Below are 10,179 nucleotides of genomic sequence, written 5' to 3' on the forward strand. Positions count from 1 at the left end.
TTTCTTTCTGCAAGGTCGTCTATCGATGTCCTTCGGAGGCATGTAGTTGAACTAAGATTAAGGTTAGAAATGAGGGTACCAAAAAATCTACTACAAAATTTATTTATTTTTTAAGAAAATTAAAGGAAAAATTTATAAAAAAAAAAAAAAAGGGGACTTGCATATGATTTTCATTGACTTAGAAAAAACGTATAATAGGATACCTAAGAAATTAAGTTTGATATTGAGTTTTAGGAAAAAAGGGCATATGTAATAGATATATCGGTGTCATAAAGGATATGTACGATAAAGTAATGAATAGTATTATGACTACAAGTTGAGAAATACATATCCTTTATGACACTTTTATATCTATTACATATGCCCTTTTTCCATAAAACTCACTATCAAACTTAATTCTTAGGTATCCTATTATACCTTTTCTCTAAGTCAATAAAAATCATATGCAAGTCCCTCTTTTTTGTTTTTTCTAAATTTTTTCATTAGTTTTCTTTAAAAAAAAAATAAATTTTGTAGTAGATTTTTTGGTACCCACATTTCTAACCTTAATCTTAGTTCAACTATATATCTTTACCCACATTTTCATTATACAACTTCTACGATAATTATTACAATTTTGGATATCTTGTTTATGTTTTTTTTTTTAAAATTTTTTTATATAGGTATTAAAGTATTTGTCCTCCATTTGTTTGACATTTTCTTAATTTTTATAATTGTGTTAAACAAATTATTAACCATATCATTCAGTTATCACCTAGGTATTTCAAACTGTAATTAGGATTATATTCGGTCTTATACCAAATAAATGAACAAAAAATTTAATTTTACACATCATTAACATTTGATTTTTCTCACATGAAAGAAGCTTATTTTCTCACATGAAAGTTGTAATATACATAGTAGGCTCTTGGCAAGAATGGCAGCAATCTCACGACTACAACCAGATTATTAAATTAAAGAGTATCCAATAAAACAAAACATTCAAGCAAGTTGTGTGCACTCCCATTAAAAGTTGCAGTAAATTCCACAAATAAAATTGTTTCAATCTCATTAACCTTTTCTAGGCTGCTAGTGCATCTAGAGGTAAAACATACTTCAGATTTTCTTAGGGAACCCTCACTATGTAAGATAAGGATAAGTTTTGATGTATATCCATAATCATGTTGTAGGCACAATAATTCATATACACTCAGTGATATATCTTCATCTCCTCTAGTTAGTACGACCTCAGAGGGAACTCCAATCGTCTCGAGCTATGAATATAGTCAACTTCCTCCAAAAGTGCAATTTCCCCCTTCTTCACAAAATTTGAATTAGATGGGATTCACACCAAATGTTTGTTTTTTTATTTTCTTTTTTTCTTTTTTTTTTCTATGCTTGTTTAAGGTCATTTAGAACTTTGTTACTTTTGAATCCCTTCGAGTTTGTAAATGTAAGTATTCTACTACTTTATTTGATTTCACTCATGTTTCTTTTTTGTAAACTCTGAGAAAGCATTTGAAGTTTCTTTCTGTTGAAGGTTCTCAATCTTTTGTTTATTGCCTAAGGACACTTAATTGAAGTTCGCTTGATTTGATCACATGGCCTCTTTTTGTGGTGAGTTGCCTATTGATTCATAGTTTTTGATTGAAATGTGGTTTTGAATTTAATTGCTTAAAGTTATTTGATAGAGATTATTACAAACAACCTACACATGTCAAGGTTTAGGTACTTCGTTTGTTTATATGGTGATGTGATTGAAGTGGAAACTATAAAGGCAAAGCTTAATAATAGGTTATAGACAGCTAAGCCAGATCCATATTTTGATCAAAACATGAACTATGTGACTTGAAAGAAAAAGAGGATGGATGCTTTGAAGGGTACTTACTATAAAGACAAATTGCATGAATCAAGGCCAAGATTGAACATAGCACATCTAGCCTACAATCAAGCAAGATCATTCAAAATCAATTTTGTATATTTTTGTAATAAAACATTGACTTAGACAAATCTATAACTGCTGCATAGTTTTAGAAAAATTGATGTACATTGCCCTAAATAGTTTTTCCTAATTGTTTATATAAGTCAACTCTTATTACATCAATAAAGTGTGGGAAAATATTCATTGAAAAATAGCAGTGTTATTTCTTCTATACTTACTTGATGCAAGAGGTTGTTGAAGAAACTACTAATTGGAATAGTGATGAGTGTTGCTTTTATAAGATGGATGGAAGCTTAATATGTTGTGATGTTGCCCTGCTGCATATCATACAAAGTGTGTTGGAGTTGCTAATGATCTTTTGCCTGAGGGTGATTGGCTTTGTCTTGAGTGTTTCATTGACAAAAATAAGCACATGAAATTGCAAAAGTCACTTTGAGGAGTAAAGTTGTTGGGAATTGATCCTCATGGTCAAATTTATTTTAACTATTACAATTACCTACAAGTGTTTGATTCATGTGATGTTGACCCATCTTGTAATTATTGCCAGAGTAATGAATTGAATATTGTTATTAAAGTGCCAAAGTCATCATATATTGATTATGATGATATTTTAAGGGCAATCTCTAAAAATTAGAATGTGCCAATTAGTTTGTTTAAGTCAAGTACTAATATGAACTCTGAAATTCATACCATATGCTTAGAAGCATGCGTTAAGGATGAAAAGGTTGGTGACAAAGTACCAGAGCAAATCTTAGTCATTACCAGCAACTTAAGATACCTTGACTCCAATTTTTCTAAGTCTATTAACTTAAATTATGTGGCTCAGACCCACAATATGAATATGGAAAAGCCATATGCAAGTTCTAACAGGTCATTTGAACTTACACAAGCAAGTACAAGGATTCAAAATTTTCATAAGTAGGTGCCTGTCCGCTTGAATGCATTTTGTAAAAATCTGAATTAGACTTCGACTCTAGCTTTAACATCTATCAATTTGGACATTAAATAGGAAAAATATGTAGAAACTGCAGTTCCTAGTCATACATTATCCATAATAAGCCCAAGCAACGGGAATGCTTCATCACAAGTGTAGTTATGAATTGGTTACATGAATTGTTACAGTTTTGTTCAAATGACTTCATCATTTGCAAAAGAGTGAATGCATAAATCATCAAACAAAATCAATGAGGACCCTATGATATTGTTGATGCACATAAAGAAAACTGTGGTTGGTGCTTCCCCTACATATCTTCCTGTGATGATAGGGATTTCTTGTTTAAAATGTGCCATATAGTTCCTATTTCAAAAGTTTTAAAAAATGAGGTGGCTAATGTTCGGTCAAAGAGGGATAAGAAAGGCCATGTCGTTGATGTCATCTATCACATAGTGCCTGTTGAATATTGCCTACGTGGGCTTCTATTAGGGGTATGGATGAGAATCCACATTACATCAAGATTTAGCACAAAACTGTTTTGAAGTCACCTAATATAGCACTAGTGAAACATCTTCTTCTTATATTAGAGTAAAATTTGCATCTGTTGGCTGCCCCAGCCCGAGAGTATATAGTCTAGAGGGGGGGGTGAATAGACTCTTTTCGCGGAATATGTATTTTTCTATAAAATAAAAACTCTTGATAAGATACAAGAAATTATATCGCAATATGAATATAAATCATGCACAAGATATAAAATAAAGAGTGTAAGGGAGCGAAAGAACAACACTGATATTTTTACGTGGTTCGGCACCAAGCCTACGTCCACGCCTTAGCACCAAGCCAAGGATTCCACAATCCACTATAATCGCTCCTTCCACAGCTGAGCAAGCCCTACAAACTTGGGAACAAATCCCAACCACTCACAAAGAGCCTTTATCAATTTGATTCACAAAGAACCTTTCACACGAAGATGGAAGATTACAAAGAATGCTCCTTACAATGAGCAAATATGATTTAAAACTCAAACCTCATACTATTCTCTCAAGAATTGAATCAAAAACAATAAGTGAGTAAGAGAGAATGAGCATATGTAATGAAGAACTAATATGCAATGTGCTAGGTTTGTATAAAAATGATGTTTTTTACCAACAATGATCAAAGACCTTCAAAACCATGTTAATACAAATCTAATAGCTTGTATTTATAGCCCAAGAGCCTTAGGAGCCGTTAACTAGCCTTTGGGGGGAAGAAAAAATATTTTATTTGGCAAATTAGTCGTTTTCCGCCCGTTAGTGTCATTCTATTCGTTGGACTTGTCAACGAATCCCCTGTGTTTGTCGACTAGGTCCCTGTGTTTGTGGAATTTTGTCTTAGCTTTCCAGGGACACCAAGATCGTCCCATTTGGACCTCTCTATCAAAAGTTATGCCCAAAATACCAAAAAGTGTTTAGGGCTCAAGGTTGCACTACGGTAGTGACAATTGCTTTGTTTTTCCTTATCAAAAAGCATTTTAATGACTTAAAACATTCTTGGACAAAAGTATATGAAATATATTAAGTCTAATGAAGATTAAAACTTGTCCAAGTGAGTTTCCTCATAAATATAAGATATCTTGTTTTATGAAAACATATTTGAAAACTCGTTTCGATATCTTTTATGCTTAGTATGTCCTTTATTGAAAATATGCTTGACTTTTAGGACTTTAGGATGTAAAGCTAGTTTTGTAAAATTGGGACCAAGTTTTGAAAATTTTTATAAGTCATATATTACTTAACACTTGTCCCATTTTGAAAACTTAATTGAATATAGGATTATTTTGACAACCTCTTTGTTTTTACTTTGAAAACTATGAATTGTGAGTTTGTTACTTTTGTGCAGATCCTATATGCTCAGGTGTCCTAGTATGCTTATGAAATGGCTCAACTCTTACTCAGAAATCATGCAAGACACACCACAAGAGTTATAATACGCACTCACTCACACAACCCTTATTACAATTAATTTATACACAATAAAAACTCTAGGATGTGCTTTGGTGCTTCTGAGTCAGTGTCCTTCCAATCTTTTCTATTTGATGTCTACTAGGTCCGATCTTTGCTTCCGATTTTGCACCTCTACGTATCTGACACTTTGTACTTATACTAGATAAAATCTACAAGGATGGAAAATACTAGAAACAACAAATAGGTTAATATCATCAAAACATATAAACCAAGATAGTGTAGCTAACAGGGCTAACATTCTCCCCCTTTTTGATGATGTCTAACCTATTAAGAATCTACTTTATCTTTGCATTTGTGTTTGTTCTTACTAAGGCTTATTGTGTAAAGATAATCTCACTTAGAACCACTAATGGGTTGTTATCATCAAAACAAGACAATTAAACTTACGTAGCCTCTAAGGCTAACATCCCCCCCCCCCTTTTTGATGATGACAAACCATTGGTGTTCTATATGGGGTATGTTTTAAAGCTCCCCCTTAATTTATGTGCTCTCCCTTAGTTTATGCATATTGTTAAATGATATTTATAATTTGCTCCCCTTTACTATATGCATATGAGGCATAAAAATAATTCATGTTCATTTGAACTTTTAACATGCATTCCATATTTTCTCCCACACATACATCATGTTTTCCCTCACATATATAACACCATAAATCTTATCCCCATGGATAACTTCAAATATCTTCTCCCCCTTTGATCATCATCAAAAAGAGAGGTCATTTATCTTAAAAATACTCTAAGAGCCTATTAAGACTAGTTTTCATGGTGGTGAGGTGAGTGTGTGCTAAACACATATACCAAAATTTTGGGTGCTAAACTATAATATTAGAAAAGTTTAGATTGGCTTCCTTCCAAACTCATGAATGATGATTCAGAAGTTAAACCATTTGTTGTAGATCAAACATTCAATGATCATTCAAGAATGAACATTTTCAAAATAAGCACAAAATATTCATGCTTATAATTTAGGCATGGTAAATGTGTCCAAACAACTTGGTAAAAAGCATGTGTAAAATTTAAAGCATTCTAGGAAAATTTAAAGGATTATTGAAAATTTTGCATGTTTTCAATATAGCATACAATGTTTAGGATTCAACATGTACCACTACCTATTCAATTATTTAACATGCATTATAAAAAATTCATAAAGTTCAACCCACATGCAATGGATTTCAAGCCATGATCATTTAACATGCAAAGACTTATAATTACAAATGAATCTTCATGCAAATGATCTTTTTATCATGCATCATTTATAAATATTCATTAATGACAATGTACGTGAACTTGTCTAAGTGACCACTTAAGGTTAAAACACTAAGTTCAACTTGGTCACCATACTAATACTGCATAAGACTTTCAAAAGTATTTAGAATTTAAAAATTAAGTCTTATGAAGTCATAATTTCAGTTGACTAACTAGCATGTATGTCTAAAATAGATCAATGAATTCAACATGCCAAACCCTAGTCAACTACCAGGATGCAATGGACAATCTGCATCGACCAAGTAGATTATGTTCAAATCAAGCACGCAATTCAATATATTCAATCAATATAAACTATTAAATAATATAACATTTAGAAAGTAATGGATAGTAAGCGTTCAGTTCACATGAAGCATCCAATATATATATAAAAAAAAAAAGATATTTCCAAAATAAGCACAATACACTGAAGTATTTATTGGATGAACTTTAAATTTACTACTTCCCTTCAATTATACAACCCAAGCACAAAAATTTTATGATCTTTTTGAATATATTAATCATTTAAGCTTCAAGATGAGTTTAGGGTTATATGTGCAAAGTCTATAATTAATTCGCAAGAGCTCAATTTTGTATGATGGACAAAATATACTATATTTTAAGATATTCATACAAAAACATATGTATATAGCATTTAAAAAATTATTTAACTAGTTAAGATCCTTTGTCCATTTAGGGGGTTTACTTAAGTATGCAATAACCAATACTATCATATAATAACCAATCATAATGATATATATATATATATATATATATATATATATATATATTAAGTGAAATAGATTGGATGTTTCACTTAAGTTCTCATATTGACTTGATTTTCTTAAGGTTCTTAGTATAATAATAATGTATACTTAAATTTAAAATTTTAAGCACAAAACACTATTTAAGCTTTTAGAACATTATTACCCCTTAAAACCTAGCAAGAATCTTATGAGTAAAAAAAATTCTTTTAAGATATCTCATAAGATATCATGCAAATATAACCCATGATTTGTTAATGAATTTAACATAAGATGTAAATCATGAATCATGACATGAGATAAAGTAGAAGGAGGAAAATATGCCTTTTCAATTAACTTGGTTTTATATAACAATGCTCTTAGAAAATAGGAGACATGTTCTCCTAATTTGCCACTAATGGGAAGGTATTCCTCAAGCATATGATATCACAAATAAATGCTTCACTTTAGAATGCCACTTGTTGTTATGATTATTTTTACTAAAACTCAATTCATGAATGCTATGTTTAGATATTCTACTATGTATTCAAACAAGAGCATATATCATCAAAACAAATTGTGACTAAGAAATACTTCTCTTTTCCATAAGAGATGGATTTACTTATCATAGCATGTTTTGAACTTAAATTCAAAACCTTAGAAACTTTTTTGATAAAAACAAGGTATTTCCATTTAATAAACTTAGAGCACATGCTATTTATCCCATAAAAATAGCCAACATTTTCAAAAAGGAGCCATTTGATAATGATATATACAATTAAAACATCACATTGGTTTTATAATTTGAACTCATCAATATTGGCATGCTTTTCAAAAGTTCCCAACAAGGTAATTTAAACAATTCAAAATTTAGGATTTTTCGCTCATTAAATACTTTTACCTCGGTGGGGTTTAAATCTACCTAAACCTAATTCCTAATCCTAGGTCCTAAGGAAACAATTCAAAAAGCTCATGTGTTTCCTTTTTGTACCCATTCCTCCTTGGGTCCCAATGGATTTTTCTTCACAACCCATTCCATTTTTCTTTATTTGCCTCTAACTCCTCTAAATGGGCAAAAATATCTAACATGATCATTTCTTTCACAATATAGACAAATCTTGTTTTCATGTGAGGGTCTTGACTTATTTGCATTATTTTTGCTTGTCGGGGCATAACTTTGTGATTTATAAGAGGATTTTGAATTCTTTTTAGAAACATTATTTTTCTTAACTTCCAAAGATTTATTTATGTTTTCTTTTCCTCTTATGATTTTGCCATGATTTTCAACTTTGTTTTTCAAAAGGGTATTTTCTTTCAAAATATTTTCAATTTTATTTTTCAAAATTCCTACTTCCCCTTAAAGAATTTCATGGTCTTTTTTAGCTTTTTCCATAAGCTCCTCATTTTCCCTTTTTAAAGAGCAATTTTCTTCTTTCAAGATAGAACAAAGACAAGGTTCCTTGCCTTTGGATTTTGACAATTTTCTTTCCAAATTTTCTATCTTTTCTTTCAAAATTTCATGCTCTTTTTGAGAATTTAAGACAAACTCTTCATTTTTCCTTTTAAGGGATTCATTTTCTTCTTTTAAAGAAAATTCTATTTGTTTTGACAAAGCAAGCTCTTTCTCAACATTTTTATTCTTCCTTTTTACTAAAAGTAATTCATCAAACAATTTAACACAACTATTCACAATTTCATCATATGACGGTGCATAATCCTCCTCATCCGAACTTACTTCATCTTCTTGTTCGTTAGCCATGAAGCAAGGATATGCTTCTTTCTCATTTTCATCATCGGTGGCTAATCCATCGATTTGATCCCAAGTAGCACCATTTATGGCATTATGATCCCCATTTAGAAAATTTTCTTCATTTTGATTTAGAGGGCAATTTATCATGTCATGCTTAGAGTTAATACAATCGCAACATTCAATGCATGACTCTTCTTTTTCTTTTTGTTGCATTCTTTTACTTAAAAGTTTCTTAACTTGTGAAGAATGCAATATCATTATCTTCAATTATTTCTTGTTGATTAGTACAAGATGATTCTAAGACAAAACCATTTTCTATCTTAGGTTTTTCTAGATTTCTTACTTCTTCAATGTTCATAGATGACTTAGGTAAAGATTGGAGAATTTTTTGAATATAATTTTCTAATGAATAAATTCTACCAAATGCTTTCAAGTTGTTTATGAGGCATGTGAACCGAGTGAGCATGGAAGAAATTTCTTCACCATCATTTAATTTAAATATTTCATATTCTCTAACTAGCATGCATATTTTTGATTGTTCATTTTTTGATGTGTTTCCATAGATGTTTTCAAGTACATCCCATAATTCTTTTGCTGTTTGACATTCACAAATAAGACTATGTACATCATCATTTAAACCACAAAAAATAATATGCTTTGCTTTAAAATTTAGCCCAACTAACCTTTTTTCACTTGGTGATTGTTCGAATAAAGTCTTTGGAATATCGTCATTTTTCTTTTTGATTGAGAAGTCTCCTTTGGAGATGATCTCCACAAATCCAAGTAATATGCTTGAATGAATATGGACATTTGATTTTTCCACGCGTGGTAGTTTGAACCGTTGAACATTGGTGGTTGATAAATGGATTGTCCATATGAAGAGGTGCTCACCGAATACTTCATTTAATCTTTTATGCTCTTGATTTTACTCTGAAAATACAAGCGCCTTGCTCTGATACCACTTGTTGGTTGCCCCAGCCCAGGAGTATATAGTCTAGAGGGGGGGTGAATGGACTCTTTTTGTGAAATATGTATTTTTCTACAAAATAAAAACTCTTGGTAAGATACAAGAAATTATATCGTAATATGAATATAAATCATGCACAAGATATAAAATAAAGAGTGTAAAGGAGAGAAAGAACAACACTAGTATTTTTACGTGGTTCGGAACCAAGCCTACGTCCATGCCTTAGCACCAAGCTAAGGATTCCACAATCCACTCTAATCACTCCTTCCGCAGTAGAGCAAGCCTTACAAACTTGGGAACAAATCCCTACCGCTCACAAAGAGCCTTTATCAATTCGGTTCACAAAGAACCTTTCACACGAAGATGGAAGATTACAAAGAATGCTCCTTACAATGAGCAAATATGATTTAAAACTCAAACCTCATACTATTCTCTCAAGAATTGAATCAAACACAAGTGAGTAAGAGAGAATGAACATATGTAATGAAGAACTAATATGCAATGTGCTAGGTTTTGTATAAAATGATGTTGTTTACTAACAATGATCAAAGACCTTCAAAACCATGTTAATACAATTCTAATAGCTTGTATTTATAGCCCAAGAGCCTTAGGAG

Source organism: Malania oleifera, chromosome 8 (assembly GCF_029873635.1).
Source record: "Malania oleifera isolate guangnan ecotype guangnan chromosome 8, ASM2987363v1, whole genome shotgun sequence".
Taxonomy (NCBI): Eukaryota; Viridiplantae; Streptophyta; class Magnoliopsida; order Santalales; family Ximeniaceae; genus Malania; species Malania oleifera.